The sequence below is a fragment of the Eptesicus fuscus genome, chromosome 6 (assembly GCF_027574615.1).
Source record: "Eptesicus fuscus isolate TK198812 chromosome 6, DD_ASM_mEF_20220401, whole genome shotgun sequence".
NCBI lineage: Eukaryota > Metazoa > Chordata > Mammalia > Chiroptera > Vespertilionidae > Eptesicus > Eptesicus fuscus.
In genome coordinates, this window is record NC_072478.1 from 1,528,056 (window position 1) to 1,545,504 (window position 17,449).

General features: G+C 46.5%; 1 non-coding gene across 1 annotated transcript; it reads right to left on the minus strand.

Moving 5' to 3' along the window:
- Positions 1 to 12,482: 12,482 nt before the first annotated feature.
- Positions 12,483 to 12,614, minus strand: LOC114227582 (small nucleolar RNA SNORA70). The gene has a single exon (XR_003613638.2). It is a non-coding gene; the product is annotated as a small nucleolar RNA SNORA70 (small nucleolar RNA).
- Positions 12,615 to 17,449: the final 4,835 nt, after the last annotated feature.

Consider the following 17,449-nt stretch of genomic DNA (forward strand, 5'->3'; position numbering starts at 1 on the left):
TAATTATCAGTTCATTAAACATTGACCAAAGCAGTCATATAATAGCCACCACATTCAAGCTATGGATCTATTTTATTTTAATTTTTAAAGATATTTAAAATTGATTTTAGGGAGAAAAAGGAGAGAGAGATAGGGAGAGAAAGAGAGAGGGAGGAAACATGGATGCAAGAAGAGAGAAATATCTATAGGTTGCCTCTTGCATGTACCCCAACTCAGTATAGAACTGGCAACTTGGATATGTGCCTTGACTGGGAATCAAACCTGCCACCTTTGGGTGCATGGGACCAACTGAGGCACATTGGCCCAGGCTCAAGATATAGATCAATGTTAATAGCCTCCAACAATCCCTCATGCCCCCTTCTGTAGTCAGCCCACCCTCTCGCTCCCACCCATGGCGATCGCCCATCGTTTCTGTAGTTTTACTTTCCCAGGACGTCAGGTACATGTAACCAAACCCAGCATGGTGAGCCTTGCTTATTTCACTAAGCATGCTAAGTGATCTGCATCGAGTTTGTTTTTATTCTGAGAAGTATTCTATTGTGTGTGTTTTCAGATTTTTAAACATCTCTTCACCAGTTCTAGCATTGGGATTATTTCCAGTTTGGGGCAATTATGGATCAAGCTACAAATAGCAGTTACATCCAGGTTTTTGTGGGCATAATTTTTATTTCTCTCCATTAGATACTTGGGAGTAAGGTTTCTATGTCGTGCTGTAAATACATGTATACTTAATAAGAAACCGTGGATCTGCTTGGGGGTAGCATGGGGGGGGGGCAGGTTCCGTTTAATCTAATTACTGATGCAGTTGGATTTAGGTCTAACATTTTATTCATTTTTGCCTTTTGCCCATCCCTCCGCCTTTCTAATGGAAAGAATGAAGAAAGGGTTTGGGTGAAAAACACGCGATCTATTACAATGACACAGCACTTGCTAAGAATTAAGAAATACAGATATTTCATATCACAATATTCTCCTATCATGATTTAGCCAGACAACAAAACGTATGATGGATGAGAAATTATTAGACTCCAAAATTAAACAAAATCCACACACACCACACACTCAGATTTACGAAGATATTACATGTCATGAAAGTGCACCCTCATAATTGTTGTCGTCGACATATTGAATAAATTAGCTCAGTTTTGCAATGCTTAACAACTAGTTTAGATGCTACAAAATGAGTGGATTTCAGCTGTCAGCTCATTTTTTCCTTCTAGTTTGCATGCCTACCACATCCTTAAGCGGAATCTACAACCCACAGTCTACAGGAATCGACCAGGGAATCTCTGCTGTTTTCTGGAGGATTCGTGCCTCAACTTTGAAACAGCTGGATGCACACTGGGCTGTGCTGACCCCAGCTGTCTGCAGTTGGCTCAGGCGTCATGCTGCCCAGGTACTTCAGGGACCACACACGTTCCCCAGATGCGTACGTTCTGCAGGTCTTTACCTAAAGGCCACCTGAAAAGGAGTTCATTGCAGTGCCTGGAACAGAGGAAGTCAGCTGCCTACATCTGCCCAATCCCGTGAGTAAGATGAAGAGGCCAGGGCTGCCTCCTGGGGGAAGGAGATGACTATTGGTGTTCTTCCCTGATGCTTGGACTTAAGTGTAAAAAACCTCTGGCAATCTTCCAGACCCAGACTCTCTGCCCTAACCAGTGTACACGTTTTTAGTCACAAAAATAATAATGATAGTATTTGCTCACTGCTCTCAAATGGCAACCTGCAAGGACACAGCTGTTGGCGGAAGTACTGAATATATATGAGGTCCTCATAAACTCTTCTCTTTATTATTGGTTTTACATAAGACTCCCTCTTAATTATTCATGTGTTCATTCACACCTATGCCTTTTCTCACATTTTCATCTTATGGTTGAGAGAAAAGCAATTCTTTAATGATATATTTGTTAAATTATTGCCAAGTTTTTTAAAAAACATATATTTTTATTAATTTCAAAGAGGAAGGGAGAGGATTGAGAGATAGGAACATCAATGATGAGAGAGAATCATTAATTGGCTGCCTGCTACAAGCCTCAAACCCCCCCACCCCCGACCTGCTACTGGGGATCGAGCCTGCAACATTGGGCTTGTGCCCTGACGGGGAATTAAACTGTGACCTCCTGGTTCATAGGTCGATGCTCAACTACTGAGCACACTGGCCAGGCTATTGCCAATTTTTGACACCAGGCCAGCACCATATCAATGTTGTTTCCTATGTCTCCTAAGAGTCCTCCGTGTTGAAGGCTTGGTCAGTACATGCCAGAGTTTAAGTGAATGTCAGCTTTCTGCCTGGCCCCACTCCGATGATGGCATTTAGAGCAACAAACACATCTGAGCAACAGGCTCTCAGGAAGAGAGCTCCTTCTGCGGAAGAGGGAGAGCTGGCTCCTACTATCATACAAAGGGGTAAGTCACGCATGCATCTGAGTTTGTGGAACACCTGATATAAGATCCTCACAGCTCCTGGGCCTCAGCCTGAGCCCTGGGTCCCGAGCTAAGGGCACCAGGCCAGGTGGCTCCTGATTGAGTCACTGCTCTGCCTCCTCCTCACAGGCCTGAGCACAGCAACGCTGCATGCATCACTCCGTCAGCACCCGGCACAGTCACACATGGAACCCGGGAGGTCAGGCGTAACCTTCACCACTTACAGGGATGATGCTGGAGAGCTGTTCAGTGTACTTGAAATATGTTTACAGTTCTCTGAGATCAGCATTAGTGCACTGACGTGGAAATAACACAATATGGGTCTTTCCCCCTTGCCATGAAGACGTGGACACATGTTAAAATGAGACCTATCCCATGTCTATCGGAGTTGTTTCTGAGTGACCTATATGCTATCATTTCCTGAGTTGTTTTCTCTTTTCTGTCCCTTTGCAACTTCCACCCATGCTGTCATTACCCATCTGGGTGCTGTGTGGATAGGTGTATGTGTAGGTGTAGGTAGGCGAGGTGAGGATAGTGTAGGTGAGGGTAGGTGTACCTGAGGGTAATTGAGGGTAGTTGTGGGTAGGTGTAGGTAAAGGTAGGTATAGGTGAGGGTAGGTGTACCTGAGGGTAGTTGAGGGTAATTGTGGGTAGGTGTAGATGTAGGTGAAGGTAGGTGTAGGTGAGGGTAGGTATGGGTAGGTGTAGGTGTAGATGTAGATGTAGGTGTAGGTGAGGGTAGGTGTAGATGTAGGTGTAGGTGTGGTTAGGTATAAGTGTGAGTAGGTGTGGGTATATGTGGGTAGGTTCAGGTGTGTGTAGGTATAGGTGTGGTTAGGTGTAGGTGTGGGTAGGTATAAGTGTGAGTAGGTGTGAGTAGGTGAGGGTAGGTGTGGGTATGTGTAAGTGTGGGTAGGTGTGGGTATGTGTAACTGTGGGTAGGTGTAGGTATGTGTGGGTAGGTGTAGGTATGGGTAGGTGTAGGTGTAGGTAGACGTAGGTGAGGGTAGATGTAGGTGTGGGTAGGTATAGGTGTGGGTAGGTGTAGGTATGTGTGGGTAGGTGTAGGTATGAGTAGGTATAGGTGTGGGAAGGTGTAGGTATGGGTGTGGGTGGGTGTGGGTGTGGGTAGGTGAGGGTGAGGGTAGGTATAAGTGTGGGTAGGTGTAGGTGTAGGTGTGGGTATGTTGAGGAATGCCCTGATTTAAAAAAAGTCCTTTTCATTTTTTTGGCATGTTTGCAAAGAAAAAACTCAGATTTTTCAGACAGAAGAGACATTCTTGTGCTGAAAGTTAAAGAAAAGAATAGCAGTGTTAGGGAGAAAAATAGAATCTTGGGGACTGGCTATGGTTATGGGAAATGTTAATCATGCTCTGCTAACCGTGATTGCCTTGTCCTGGTTAAAGAAAGGACATTCTGACCTGCCTGGGAGTCAGCCTTGGACCTGGGAGTCAACCTTGGAATGCGGTTCATCTCATTCAGGAACTGCCTATTCTCATGGAAAGATCAGCAACGGTGTTGCCCAAGCCATGGAGTCCCTCCTCAGCCTGCAGAGCCTCCTTCCCCACGTGATCTTCTACCCACATAAGCAGCCGGCTTATGGTGGGTGCAGAGCAGATGTTTGCGGATGACCTGCTGCTCCCCCTGCTCTGGCAGGATTGGCATAAACACTCTCTATGTGGCCCAACCCTGTCTCTGCTGAATTGGCTCAAGCGGCCTGGACCCCTTGGTTGTCTGGTTTCAGAGCCAGAATCCATCCGTGTAGAAGCAGGATGAGCAGACTGGACAGTGCAAGGAAGTCCAGTCGGACTTACAAAGGATAACATTGAGATGAATTCCTAAGACACAGGATGAAAAGACACAGTGATGAAGGAAGATGACTGGATGAGAATGGCACGGGGTGGTGTGCTGTGTGCCTCCTACAGGCCAGGGACCAAACCTGCAGCCCCAGCAGGAGCTGCCCAGGGACACAGACTGGACCGCTCCAGGAAAGCCTGCTCCTCTCCGTCTCAGGAGGAGGAAGAGAGGCCCAGGACAGAAAACGTCCAATCAGCACCCGTACTTGTCCACACAACACCAAGGGGAGCCACACCTAACACACATCCCCAGGGAGCTGTCCACCGGCTCTGGGAAGCAGCAGCCCGTCGGCATGGACTCCAGCGCCCACCTGGCAGGGTTCACGCCACAGGAGGGCATTCTATCCGCCCCACCTGCAGGCCCCAGGCCCACCCTGCCAGCTCTGAGTCCCGCCAGGCACTACTGCAGGGGCCCAGGGGCAAAAACCTCCAAGTGATTTTGACAAATATGAAAAAACAATTAGTGGAAGGACAATCTTTTTAACTAAGGTGCTAGTGCAATTGAACTCCCATAGGCAAATAAATCAATGGATAAATCAATGAATAAAACAATAAAAGTATAAACAAAAAAAGAAACTTGACATTAACCTTACACTTTATAACCAATTAACTCAAAATGGGTCATTGACTTGAGATATACAATTACAGAGCATTTAGGAACAATCATCAGGGAAAATCTTAGGCCATTTCACTGACATGAAAGTACATGGATGCAAATCCTATGTAATGAAAGCCTAATATGTTAGTGTCTGGTCGTCTGGTTGGCTGTTTAACCAATCAAACTGTAATATGCTAATGATACGCTAAGGCCACTCAACCCTCACTATGACATGCACTGACCATCAGGGGACAGGCAGTCAACCAGCTTGCTATTGGGATCCGGCCAATCGGGACTGAGCAAGATGGGCCGGACATGCCCTGGAGCCATCCCACAGTCCCTCCCCAGCTGGCCAACCTCCTGTGTCCCTCCCTGGCCCCAATCATACACCGGTGGGGTCTGTCAGCCTGGTTTGCACCCTCTCGCAATCCGGGACCCCTCAGGGGATGTCAGAGAGCAGGTTTTGGCCTGATCCTTCAGGCCAGGCCAAGGGCCCCCACTGGTGCACCAATTCGTGCACTGGGCCTCTAGTAAGCTCATAAGCAAAATGCAAATGAAGACCACAGTGAGAGTCACTACAAACTTGCTATTGCTATCAGAGTAGCTGGAATAAACGTGATGACAGCATCACATCTGTCTAGATGTGAGAAACATCCTCTTTCATGCTGCTGATGGGATGAGAAATGGCACAGCCTCGTGCAAAAGGGCCTGGCAGCTCCTTATACAGCAAACATGTAAATAACATGCAACTCCTACATGACACAGGGGTGCCTTTCTGGACGTTTATCCCAGAAAAATGAAAACATATGTTCACTTAAAATTCTGTCCATGACCATTCATAGTGGTCTTATTTGCCATAGCCCAAAACTGGCTACAGCCAGAGGTTCTTCAATGGGTACATGGTTACGTGATCTGTGCTACATTCAAACCATGGGATACCTCAGTGCTGACAATGGAACAACTGACTGAACCTCCAGAGAGTTATGTTGATTGTAAAAAGGAAGATGGAAGCGTTGGCTTTTTCGTCATGACCAGTGAAAATGTCAGTGTTTTTTTTTTTTAAATTATTATTAAATATGTTTTTATTGGAGACTCTTACCTCTCCCCACATGGGAGTCCATTCTGTGGGACCCTTTCCCCTTCACCACATGGGAATCTATACTTGCTCTTCAATAAATTTCTACCTTTGCTATATATATACTAGCGGGCCGGTGCATGAAATTCGTGCACAGGGGGTGTGTGTCCCTCAGCCCAGCCTGCACCCTCTCCAATCTGGGACCCCTCGAGGGATGTCCAACTGCCCACCGAGATCGGGCCTAAACAGGCAGTTGGACATCCCTCTCACAATCCAGGACTGCTGGCTCCCAACTGTTCACCTGCCTGCCTTCCTGATTGCCCCTAACCGCTTCTGCCTGCCAGCCTGATCACCCCTAACCACTCCCCTGCCAGCCTGATTTATGTCTAACTGCTCCCCTGCCAGCCTGTCTGCCCCCAACTTCCCTCCTCTGCCAGCCTGGTCACCCCTAACTGCCCTCCCCTGCTTGCCTGATCGCCCACAACTGCTTTCCCTTGCAGGCCTGGTGCCTCCCAACTGCCCTCCCCTGCTGGCCATCTTGTGGTGGCCATCTTGTGTCCACATGGGGGCAGGATCTTTGACCACATGGGGGCAGCCATCTTGTGTGTTGGAGTGATGGTCAATCTGTATATTACTTTTTTATTAGATAGGACAGAGGCCTGGTGCATGGGTGGGGGCCAGCTGGTTTGCCCTGAAGGGTGTCCCGGATCAGGGTGGGGGGGGGGCCTGGGCGAGGGGCCTGAGGTGGTTTGCAGGTCAGCCACACCCCCCAAGCGGAGGCCCTGGTATCTGGGATTTATTTATCTTCTATAATTGAAACTTTGTAGCCTGGAGTGAAGGCCTGAGCCAACCAGGGCTGCAGAAGCGTGGCTTCCTCCATCGCCCGGGCAACCCTAGCCTTCTGCTCTTCCAGCTCCATAGCTGCTGCCATTTCTGTTTGGATTTGTTTACCTTCTATAATTGAAACTTTGTAGCCTTGAGTGGAGGCCTAGGCCAGCAAGGGCAGGCAGAAAGCTTGGCTTTCTCCATTTCCCGGGAAACCCAAGCCTCCCTCCTACTCTCTGTGGCCCTAGTCATCTTGGTTGGGTTTATTTGCATACTCACTCCTGATTGGCTGGTGGGTGTGGCTTGTGGGTATAGCAGAGTGATGGTTAATTTGCATATTACTCTTTTATTAGATAGGATATAGATATAGATATAGATATAGATATAGATATAGATATAGATAGATATAGATAGATATATTCCAGAGAGGACAGGAGAGGGAGAGAGAGAAACATCAATGCTGAGAGAGAATCATTGATAGGCTGCCTCCTGCATGCCCCTCACTGGGGATCGAGCCTGTGACCTGGACATGTGCCCTGACAGGGAATTGAACCATGACCTCCTGGTTCACAGGTTGACGCTTAACCACTGAGCCACGCCGGCCTGGAAAGTTGGGTATAGTTACTGCCCAGCCATGTATGTGTGGGGAGGGCACTGTGGCCCATGCTGGGTGGAAGTGGGATTGGGGTGAAGAGGTCCTTTGTGCTGGACATAGAGACAGGAGTGACCCAGCAAAGGATGTTGCGACAAAAGTGAGGTGAGAAATGCCTTTACGCTGGACTGCTGGGGGTGTGGGGTCGGGGAGGGATGGCCGCCAGTTCTCCCGCATCAGTTTGTCATTGATCAAGGTGTAAAATGTTGATCATGACAGGAGTGAGATTGCATAGAACCGTTAAAAACCAGGGAAGAGAGTAAATCAGTGTGAACCCGGCAGTGTTGGCTGGTATTGAAGATTTGGTGTGAACGCACGGGTCTCAGTATATTTTTTCTATAATGTTTCATTATTAGCCTTTGTTGTTTTCCTCCAAGGCTGCTCATACAGAGATCATGGAAATAATTACGTGTGTGGACACACACATTATGTGTATTTCTGAGCTCTGTTCATTGAGAAGATAAGGGAGGGGCAGGCACTCAATAGTGAAGAGCAATCCCGACACCTGGGTTCTAATGCCATTCTCACGCCTGTTTATATCCAAAACTATCCCTGCGTACGGATGCATCCCATGTTATTGCTCTCTCCACCGGATGAGGCACAGATGGTGTTTCCGTGTGGGGCTGTTATGAATGCCGCTGCCATGGGCGTTTCTGGTTAGGCTGCTGCGTGTACATGGATGCACACCATTAATTCTCTTCATAGGATGGAGGTGCTGGACCGTGTAACCATGTGTAACTTGTACAAGAATGTCCAACTGCTTTCCCAAGAGGCTGCGCCATTTTCCATCCCCATTGACCATGCGTGATGGTTCAAGTCTCTCCACCCCGCTGCCCACCGGTCTCATCACTGTCTTTTCTATCACATTCTCCTGAGCACATGCTGAGTCCCCATTAGAATGTCCCCGGTGGCTCCTGATGTGGACCCTCTTCATTTGCTGTTTGCACTTGTACATCTTCTTTGGAAAAATGTCTGTTTGGGTCCTGGGCCCATTGCTTAAAGAGGTTTTGTTCTTGTTGCTGCCTTGTATGTGTTCCTTACCCACTGCTGGAACTGACACTCATCAAAGTGTGACAAGGCAGCCCAGAGGGTGTGGCTCAGAGGTAACCATAGACCTATGTGCCAGGAGGTCATGGTTAGATTCCAGTCAGGGCACACGCCCAGGTTGCAGGCTGGATCCCCAGTGTGGGGCATGCAGGAGGCAGCTTATCAATTATTATTTCTCATCATTGATGTTTCTCTCTCTCCCTCTCCCTTCCTCTCTGAAATCAATAAAAACACACTTTAAAAAATCCAGCTGGGCAGCTGAAAATCAGATTCCTCGCCCCTCATTCCTGTTCCAGGGATGGTGAGTCCTGATGCTCATTTATCTAGACTTCTCTGGACCAACTCTGAAAGTTTGTATCACTTGCCACGTGTGTCCAGCGAAGTGTCTGTGCATTAGCTTCCTGGACACAGAGTCCCCTAACACCTGCCCTAATGCACCATGGCCTTTGGGGCATGGCTGAGTGTGCTGGGTGCCCCCCAACAGCGCTTCCATCTCCGCCTCCTATGAGGCCCATGAGACGCAGGCATGTTGCTTGTGGAAGCAGCGCTGTGACATCAGATGAGGTTCCACACGGAGGTTTAAATGTGGAGCAGCCTGCCATGTGCTCCCCTGATGGCTGGCAATTCAGACGCTCCCACTGCCATCAGTCGCCCACACCACTGCCCCAAGTGCCCACGTGACCACAGGCCTCACCAAACACGCTGTGGGCAGCCATGGGGGAGAAGACTGCCCCTCCATGGGGTCTTAATCCATGTCTTCTCATAACACATCTCATTTTTAAGTTCTAGCTCTTCCCACCAGGTTGCTCTGAGGACGCTCAGACCCGGTCCGTGATGGGCTGTGCAAAGCGTTTCACTCGGGGTGAGCTGTGTGCACGCCTGGCAACCATCTCCCTGTAGCATCTCGATTGCACGTCCGTGTGATTCTATGGATGGAACATTCAAACTCACAATTACTTCCTTTAATTTCAATACGCATTTGGCGCACTTGCCTTTATTTATTTATTACTAGAGGCCTGGAGCACGGGATTTGTGCACCGGGGGGAGGGTGGACATAGTCTGCAGGGATCGGCCGCTGTGGGAGTGCCTCTCATCCCAGTCAGCCAAGCAGCCCACAGTGGTAGTGCACTGACCACCAGGGGGCAGCTCCTACATTGAGCGTCTGCCCCCTGGTGGTCAGTGTGTGTCACAGCAACTGGTCCACAGGTCGTTCTGGTCATTCTGTCATTCAGTTGCTGGGCTTTTATTATATAGGATTATTATTTGTAAATGAAGAAGTTGAATGTTTTATTTTTAAACTTTGTTTTTCTGCAAGGCTGCTGCTTCACTGTATAGAAATAGCACCAGCAGCCCTGCTGGTATGGCTCAGTGGTTGAGCATCAACCTATGAACCAAGAGGTCAGGGTTCAATTCCTGGTCAGGGTACATGCCCAGGTCACAGGCTTGATCCCCAGTGTGGGGCATGCAGGAGGCAGCCAATCAATGATTCTCTCTCATCATTGAGGTTTCTCTCTATATATTTATTTAAAAATATAGCACCAGCAAATGCAGTATATCACTAAATTAAGACAGCATTTTTCGTTATCTGACACCATGATAACTAACAAAACCTTCTCTCTTCTGCCATTACTTCCAATGGAAAGATCATTAAGTATTTTGACCCAAATCCAGATACTTATGTAAGCAGATTGCAACATAATATATTATGATATAAGGCTCAAGATAATGTGGTCCTTGAAATCCATAATTTTAGGACTAGATTTTACCACAGATAATTTCAGGAATTCTGAATATTATAATATGCATTTGACACATCTACCTTTAAATGTACGCCATGACTCCATTTTATAATAGAGGTCCAAAGAATTATCTAATATAACTCAATTTTATATATTGATTTTCATTAAAGTTATTAATGAAATCATCATAATAGGTAGGATAGTGTTTTTGATAACCAAACATTTATTTTCTGTGTTTTGGAAACTCACAAAGGTCAAATATCTTGGGATTGAAATTCTCTAATCTAGGAAAGAATCATTTCAGCAAAGGAGTTTGCATAATTAAAAATGGTTTTGCCACCAAAAAACATACTAAGTAAATAAAAATATATTTTGTAAATTTATGTAAGAATGAACATTTATATCTTGTACATTACTTTATGAATAATTAGGCACATATATACTAGTCACTATTGTTTTTAAAAAAGATGTGTTTATGAAAAATACTAGCTCATAATCCCATGGGAATATTTTTGTAATATGGTTAAAAATAAAATTTGCATATAGATGTGATGAAGAAGTTAATCATAAAAGAACAATATAATCCTGAGCAATAGTTAACTTGTTTTAAAGAATTCTGCATTCACCTCCAGGAGGGTAAACCATGCCTTCTCACTCTCTGCTTTTTAAAATTTTTCCTCTTAACTTTTACTCATACACTAGAGGCCAGGTGCACGGATTCGTGCACTGGTGGGGTCCCTCAGCCTGCCTGCATCCTCTCACAATCTGGGACCCCTCAGGGGATGGGGACAGGCCTGTGGGGATCAGGCTGAAACTGGCAGTCCAACATCCCCTGAGGGATGTAGTAGTGCGCGAAGCAGCAGGCAGCCAGGGAGGAGCCCGAGCCTGGGTGGGGTGCCGCGCCACTCCTGCTCATCCCAGCCCCGCTCTGCCTGCCCCTGCCACTCAGTAGTGTGCTGCACTCGCCAGCCATAAGCCTGGCATCTGGCGCCCGTAGGTCAGCTGAGCGGCGCTCCCACTGTGGGAGCACACTGACCACCAGGGGGCAGCTCCTGTGTTGAGCATCTGCCCCTGGTGGTCAGTGCATATCATAGCTACTGGTTGACTGGTTGTTTTGTCACTTACGCTTTAATATCTACTAGAGGCCCAGTGCACGAAATCGTGTACGGGTGGGGTCCCTTGGCCTGGCTGAAGATTAGTGCCAATCAGAGCCATCTAACCCCAGTCCTAATCAGGGCCTATCAGGGCCGGCTGTTCAGAAGAGGGGAGGGACCACGGGAGGTTGGCTGAGGAGTGCACTGACCACCAGGGGGCAGCTCCTGCATTGAGCATCTTCCCCCTGGTGGTCAGTGCATGTCATAGTTACTGGCGAGTCATCCAGTTGTCTGGTCATAACAATCACTTAGGCTTTTATATATATATATGTATAGATAGATTGGAATCATACACTATATCTTGTCTGGATTTCAGTTTTTATTTTCATTTTTTAAAATCTCACCTGAGGATATGTTTTTGATTTTTTTTAAGGAAGACAGGATGGGGAGAGAGAGAGAGACATCAATGTGAGAGAGAACCATCAATTGGCTGCCTTCAGTACACACCCCAACAGGAACCAAACCTGCAACCTTTTGGTGTGTGGACGACACTCCAACCAACTGAGCCACACAGCCAGGGCTAGATTAATTTTTAATTATAATAATACGTTTTGAAAATACTCCTCTTAGTATCTGCAGACCCACCTCTTGTGCATGTGCTATAGATTACTGATCACTCGATTAATTTTGCATTCTGAATGTATGCTAATTTTGCTGTTTCAAGCTAAGCTACATTGCACAGATCTTTTTTTTTTTTGATGGAAAGTTGATTTATTGGTGGGTGTAAGGTGGGGGAAGCACCGAGACTCTCATACATGCAGGGCTCGCCATTTGTCCAGGGGACCATGATTAGGGATGTATTTGACCCCACAGCCATCTGGGAAGAGGCGCTTCTTGGCCACCATGTCTTCAAACTCATCCGCATTAAACTTAGTAAAGCCCCACTTCTTTGAGATGTGGATCTTCTGGTGGCCAGGGAACTTGAACTTGGCTCTGTGTAGGGCCTCAATCACATGCTCCTTGTTCTGCAGCTTGGTGCAGATGGACATGATGACTTGGCCAATGTGGACTCTGGCCACTGTGCCTTGAGGCTTTCCAAAGGCACCTTGCATACCGGTTTGGAACCTAGATTGAGGGCAGTATGAGTTCAGACATGAGTGTCCACCAGAAAGGGCTGTATCCAGCCCTTACTAGCAACCCATACTAGCAACAGGTTGCGTACACTGCCAAGGATGCTGCTGTTTGCAGCCATTGCACACCAGGCCCCGTGGGGAAAAGAGCATGGTCGGCTTAATTGGCTGCAGCCATTGCACAGATCTTGAAAAACATCTGTGAGTATATTCACATAATGTATGATCCTCACAATAGAATTGGTGTGTCAACAGTCACGTGTGTTTTTGGTTAGAGGATGATAACAAATTGTGCCCCCAAGAGTTTGTAACATTTTCACTCCCAGCAAATTGTGTCTGAGTGTGTCTATTGCCCCATATCCCATGACCTATGAGCGCTTGAATTTAAATGATAGTTTACTAAGTGAGAGCACTAGAGTCCTGCTTGGAGACCAGAAGGCTCCCCTGTCTGCGCTCTGTGAACCCGTGGACTGTGGTTGCTGTAACAAAACCATTTCTCACAGGCAGCCTCTGATTTTTCACTTCAATGCAATTAGAAATTGCAGCTGATATCGCCCGTCATTCACTAAGAGGGTGATGGACGCATAAGGAGGAGGCGTATGAGCTTACAAAGCTTCACTTAACGCGTGGATTGTAGCAAAGCTCGTACACCCTACACATCTTTAGAAACGTCCACCCTCATCTGAGTGGGTTCCGACATGAGCCCCGCCTGGATGCCAGGCCGCTTCTGTCAAGAGCATCGGGAAAGATGCGCAGCCCGGAGCCTCCCCGGGCTGCCTTCCCCTCCAATGCGAGGCCGAGATTGATGTGAGGCACTGACATTCTCACAAGCTCTGCAAAATCAAGAGCCGTTTCTGCACACAAACCAGGTTAACTTCCGCCAGAGGGGTGCTCAGGCGGCTGCAGCTGTGCCTTTTTCTCAGATTTTATCCTGGTAATTGAGTTATGCAACTATTGCCACATCGGTGCAATGACCCACTCACACCCAATTCATTCTCTGTCACATAACAGTGTCATGAAAAGCAAAACACAAACCCGAATGAGACCATTTAAAGCGAATATCACAGTTACAAGATGGTCTGTTCACATCTAAAAACAAAAAATAAAAACAAAAGCCCTAGTGTTTGGGCATAAAATGATATGAACTTTGGCTTTAGGGAATAACTGTTTAGCTTTATGCATATTTTCCACTCATTAAGTTAAACATCCGTGTAATGAGTCCTAACTTAGGTATGGGTATCCTGCAGGCAAGTAGTTTTTCTAAGCCTGAGATTCTATTGATCCTGCGTCTGGCTGGTTGTAGGTGAGATGGAGGGAGATCCATTACTGGGGAGGCAGGGCCATTGGGGCCCCAGCTTTCCATCAGGCCATTACTTTCCATCTTCGCTGACTGCAAATAGCATCATATATAATTGCTGTTAATAAGTCTCTGCTAATTTGCAGAATGACACATGAGCACCATCAGTAGAATGGTGTTGACATCCAAGATCAATGTGTCACGTCTCTGCTGAGCCCACAGCTGGGGGGTGGGGAGCAGTCACTTAAACTGGAGGACAGTCCTTGACAGTGAAGTCTGGTGTCCATGTGTGTGTTTTCAGAGCAACAAGATTTCTTTTGGCTGTTGTTGTTTTTATTGGGGGGAAGGGTGGATTTTATAAGGATATTACTTGGAGGTCTGGATGGATAACCAAATGGTTCCAAAATTGGAATCACTGTTATTCTAAAACGTTTATGTTTAATTGCATCATAAGAAATATGTTTAAAAGAAAACCTCCTTACACATTAAAACAAATCAAGAAGAACAAGAATAGAGTGCCCTTCAACCTAACTGGACCTACCACACACATTGCAGTGTGTGAGCTGTACCCAAAGGGGCAAAGACTAAGGTTGCTAAAGTAAATGACTATATTATGTATTTTAAATTGATTCAGAGAGGAACAGAGAAGGAGGAAGATAGAAACATCAGTGATGAAAGAGAATGGTTAATTAGCTATCTCTTGCACACCCCACACTGGAGACCAAGCCTGCAACCCAGGCATGTGCCACAGCCTGGAATTGAACCATGACTTCTTGGTTTATAGGTTGATGCTTAACCGCTGAGCCACACCAGCTGGGCATAAATGACTTTAAAATGTTATATTTGTTTAATGCAGGTTGCCCCATGATCATAAATTAAGTGATTTTCCTAACTACTTTAACTCAATCAATGTGATTTTACTCAGCCTTATAAAATAGAATAGTTTCTTTTTTTTATGCTGTTGCATAAAACACCCAATCAGAACAGCACAAAGAGAAAATAATCCAAAAAAAATGAGGACAGTGTAAGGAGCCTCTGGGAAAACTTCAAGTGCACCAACATTCACATCATGGGGGTGCCAGAAGGAGTAGAGAGAGAGCAAGACATTGAAAACCTGTTTGAAGAAATAATGACAGAAAACCTCCCCCACCTGGTGAAAGAAATAGACTTACAAGTGCAGGAAGCACAGAGAATCCCAAACAAGAGGAACCCAAAAAGGCCCATACCAAGACACATCATAATTAAAATGCCAAAGGTTAAAGACAAAGAATCTTTAAAAGAATATTTTTTATTGATTTTAGAGAGGAAAGGAGAGGGAGAGAGATAGACACATCAATGATGAGAGAGAATCATTGATCGGCTACCTCTTTGACACCCCCACTGAGGATCAAGTCTGAAACCTGGGCATATGCCCTGACTGGGAATTGAACCATGGTTCATAGGTTGATGCTCAACCACTGAGCCACTCCAGCAGGGTGGGGTAAATAATCTTAAAAGCAGCAAGAGAAAAGCAGTTAGTTACCTACAAGGGAGCACCCATAAGACTGTCAGCTGATTTCTCAACAGGAACTTTGCAGGTCAGAAGGGAGTGGCAAGAAATATTCAAGTACAACAGTTTCTTTCAGAGAAATAACTAACACAGTGACTCAGGATTTCAGTACGTGTGACGCAGCCTGCGTCTGACTGAGTGTGCCTGGCGCCAGGAGGGCATGGCCTGGTGTGGGGGATGGTGCCCTCTTTGCGGCAGCAGAGGGCTGTAGATGGGGAATGGGCAGGAGCCCCAAACAAGCAAGAGGCACGTTGTTTGAGAAGCAGGCTCTCCCAGTGCCCAGACCGCCCTCCAAGATGAGATGCTCATGCCATTCTGCTTCATTAAGGCAGAGCGATGCTGTAGGAGACATCGGCTGTGAAGAAACGTAGGTCCTAGAGACTTGCCCGAGGCCATAGGCAGCAGTTAGTGCTGATAAATAATTAGTTGCCTACTTCCTTCGAGCATCTTTAACTTTTTGGAGGGGTGCTCAGCCCGCTGAAACACGAACTTGCTGTGGGAAAATGTGCATCTCTGTGCTTTTCTCAATCAGTGTAGCAATGTCTCACACATGTGTTCAATTTGGAGAAGGAATCTTCACTGTTGCTTTGCAAAATCAGCTTGAAAACACATTTCTTCTGACACTGAGACAGACGTCCTCACCTCGGACCTTTATGAACTTATCAGTATCGCTTGCAGCTCTGGCTCATGGAGAGCAGGGCAGTCCGCCGTATTTTCACCGACTCTCAGCTTCTGAGCAGTGTTTCTACTTGACTGGAAACGAGTGAAGAACAAATTGTAGAAAAAAGCACATCTCTATTTTCCAGCTCAGTAAGATCCCTAAATGTTACACAAACTCTAAATGGTGGAGCGTGTAACATTTGAATAGTGCTTGGGACTATTTCAGCAGATAAGTCTGTTTCTTCTTAGGCAGAACAGACTGAAATGAATGATTGAAAACTGGAGGACATTTCAAACTGCGTTGCAAAACCACACGCATGTCCCAGGCCTGCTTTGTTTTGTAGGGATGAGTTTGGTAATTCAATGATGCTTACTCATTACCTGAAAAATTCCGCTTCCCTTCTTTTTCTCTTTCTTTGAATGTAGTTTTGACTAGATATTCATTTTGGGCAGGGGGGAGGTGATGGAATATCTATGCCATATACAGGATGTGAGAGGTGCCTGGCCAGTGTTGCTCAGTGGTTGAGTGTCAACCTATGAACCAAAAGGTCATGGTTCGATTCTGGGTCAGGACACATGCCCGGGTTGCAGGCTCAGTCACCAGTGTGGGGTGTGCAGGAGGCAGCTGATGAATGATTCTCTCTCAGCATTGATGTTTTTCTCTCTCTCCCTCTCCCTTCTTCTCTCCTGACCAGGACTAGAGCTGGTCCCTGACCTCAGTGCCAGAGGGGAGAGCCTCTGTCTCCCACTCCAGCCTGCCCATGTGCTGCGCTCAGGGAGACGCTGGGCAGGGGAGGGGTGGGGAGGGAGAGGGGAGGAATGTCAGGGCGCTATGCTTTGTAGTCATAAATGTCGAAATAGAACACAAACTCAAATGTCTTTAATGTATGACTCAAAGACTAGGAATAGATATGGACAGATTTTAAAACGGAGAGAGAGGGGACATCTTTAACAATTAAAAAATGAGTGTGGGAGGGGTAGGAGAATAACGTGAAAAAGTGAGGAAAATCATATCGACACCATCTCAAAAACATGGCCATGTGTGTGCATTGGTTATTTGTCATATTACATTCTGAGACTAAAATAAAGTTAACAGTAAAATAAAAATAACTGCCCTAGCCAGTTTGGCTCAGTGGATAGAGCGTCAGCCTGCAGACCAGAGGGTCCCGGGTTTGAGTCCGGGCTAGGGCATGTGCCTTGGTTGCAGGCTCCTCTGGGGTGCATGTGGGAAGCAACCAATCGATGTGTTTCTCTCACATCAATGTTTCTCTCTGTCTTCCCCTCTCTCTTCCACTTTCCCTAAAGATGTAGGAAAAATATCCTTGGGTGAGGATTAACAAAACAACAACAACAACAAAATTACAAAAGAATAAATACAATAAAAATAACTAAACAGACAAAAGCCAGCCCTGTGCTCTGTGTTGGATACAAGAGAAATAGAAGGACCCCGAGGCTAGGAACACAGAAACAGAGAAATGCATCCTGGGAGCTGTGAGGCAGCGG